The sequence below is a fragment of the Nyctibius grandis genome, chromosome 23 (genome assembly GCF_013368605.1).
Source record: "Nyctibius grandis isolate bNycGra1 chromosome 23, bNycGra1.pri, whole genome shotgun sequence".
Lineage (NCBI taxonomy): Eukaryota > Metazoa > Chordata > Aves > Nyctibiiformes > Nyctibiidae > Nyctibius > Nyctibius grandis.
In genome coordinates, this window is record NC_090680.1 from 1,475,448 (window position 1) to 1,478,196 (window position 2,749).

The following is a 2,749-nucleotide window of genomic DNA, read 5'->3' on the forward strand; positions in this document are numbered from 1 at the left end:
GAGGGGAAAGACAGGTTAAAATGTAACTGGTGGCCATACTGCTGTGATACACTCAGACCCTACATTTCTTAGGGCGGGGACACCCAACGTTTCCTTTGGAGACTGCATTTCAGATACTACGGGAAATAAAGGGATGATCTCAATGCACCAGTATCATAAGCGTGCAAATACTTCAAACAGATCTTTGAATAAAAAACTTTTCTGCTTTGGTGTAAACAGATGGAGAAGCATAAGCGCACGACAAAAAGTGTGACCAGCAGTCTGTCGCACGACATTCATGAGAGGGTGGTACCATCTCCCTGGCTGCGTTAGACTTCCAGGTAAGGGCACATCTGTTTTCTGAGTCTCATTGATGCATGTTGGTCCTTCTTGCAGAAGAACAGGGCAGCTTTGCCATCGACTGTGTTAATTGGCAAGAAGGGTAACAAGCGAAGGAGCATTCCTGGTGCAGCCACTATTCTACAGCTGCTTTATTTGAACAACAAAATGAAGGAATTGCTTCAGTCTGATCAGAAAGATGACCGATGACCTTTCCAAAAGCATCAGACATTATTTTTCTTTACAGTTATTAGCAATAGCAGTCATTTCCTTACCCCAGTTTGCTCCAGCCAAAGGCTTTGGGGCTGTTTTAGGCAAAAGATCTTTTTTATTTCCAAGTCACTCCTGAGAGAAATTTCTCCAGTTCTCACAGGGAAGTTAGGCAGCATCAGCTGACTGGCCTGGAGGGCTACTGAATCCTTACCCCATCTGCATCCTCCCAGGGACACATAAATACAGATACATTCTGATCCTGAAATACTAGGCTCCACGATCAAGCTGGCTTAGTGCCAGAGACGTAGGTTCTTAGTGTCTCTTCAAATATGCAACTGAGTTCAGCAACCCAATCAATTTTCCAAGGTTGAAAGCTGCAGTATGAATAGCCAACTCCTGGCTTCCAGCCCACTCTTCATCTTTCCAGCCCCGGCACTAGACTCACATTGATTCATGGATTTCTTGCTTCAGATTTCTCTCTGCTGACCCTGAAGATCTCATAACCTACAGGAAAGTTGTAGTGTGCAAAGTGGGAGGTGGCATCCTCCCAGCAGTAAGGTTCAATCCAAAGTCCCTCACATCTTGGGAGGACATTTTATCTGACAAGAGGACTAGTCAGCAGCAGAGAACAGCTGCTCCCACCACCAGGATACAGCAGGAAGAGGGCCACGTTACATTTGTGGTGTGAACGCTGTGACCTGGAGCCTTTACAGGGCAGGGAGCTCCCTTTGACACTTGACAGAGATTGAGAATGGAGGGGACAGAAAGGCTTCTTGTGGGTTTCTGTCACTGAGCAAAAGGAATTTGTGGGATGGGCCTGACTCCATCTGGAAGCCAGTTACGTGCCATGTCATTCCGACATAGCTATGGAGAATGGATCAGTATTATTCTGATTTTGCAAAAACTGAATGAGACAGCATTACTCAGCCCAAGGTGTAGTGTCATTCTAGCTCATGCTGCAGCCTGCAGGGATGAGGTAAGGGAGATGACAAAGACTCTTAGAAGGAGGAAAAAAAACGCTCAGCATTGGAACATCTTCAGTGTTGATTTTGGAAGGTCCTCTGGTCAGAGAGCTCCACGGTTGCCATTTTTTTTTTCTGAACTGCTAAGGGCACTGTTGTGTGAAGGGCAGAGTGGAGGTCACCCCAAGTGGCGGTGAATAGCCCGACACAGCTGCTCGGCAGTGAGCGTGCGGGCCAAGCACACCAGGAGAGAGCCAGCCGAGGGCTAAACCTGCGGTGGGAGCCTCCCCGTCCAGCGCTAGTGCCATGCTGGTCTCCCCAGGAGAGGCAGTTGTGCTCCTGGGAACCGAGCGTGCTTTGAGGCTGTAAGGTCTGCAGCTGGACCTGATGGCAGCTGGATTCTTCTCAGCCAGGGTAATGCACTGCGAGCAGAACGCAGGCGAAGGAGGCTGATGTATCCACTCGCAGCGACTAACTCAAAAACACTCTGTAGTGCCAAGGGGCCAGTCACCCACGAAAGGGAATGTAAGTTTCTTTTAGTTTTCTGAATGGGCTTCTGAGCAGCTGGTGTCAAAGGAAACCACTAGAAGTCAGAGCTGATTTCTGTTTTATTTTTTTTCCTTCGCCCAGGCAGAAGGGTCACCCTCACAGAGCCCAGCCCAGCCTTGGGGGAAACGGGTGAGCATGGCCAGGCTTAGCCTCAAGCCCAGCCCTCAGAGATATCGCCAGGTGTCCCCCAAAGAGAACAGTGGGCATTTTGGGGAGCATCAGTGTCAAACACCAGGCTCCAGGGGGTACGGGGTTTAGATGACTGTCATTCTCTGAGGCGGCAAGCTGCATGTTACCTGCTGAAATTTGTTCTCTCCTTAACCCGTGGGGCTCCCACTCCACATGAAATTGATTTAACGTCAGCTTTTCAATTAGCAGAACTGAAACTTCCCTGCTGTACGAGCCACACGACGATTCCTGCCGCCAGCGCTTGCCGGAGTTGCACCCCACGAACCAGAAACCCCCTCCGCAGCATCACCTCGCACCCTGCTCCTCCCAGGCAGCCGCAACCCACCGAGACACACCAGAGGCGCCCGCGAGGTTTGAAATCCCCTTCCCCAGCCGAGGCCCGGAGTTTCCTGAGGAACCCCGCTTACTCAGCGCCCCACAAGGGACCTTCCACCGCCGGGCCCTGCCCGAGCGGGAGGGCGGGGAGAGGGCTCCGAGGGGCCGGGGAGGAGCGTGGGCGGGGACGGGCCGGCGGGAGG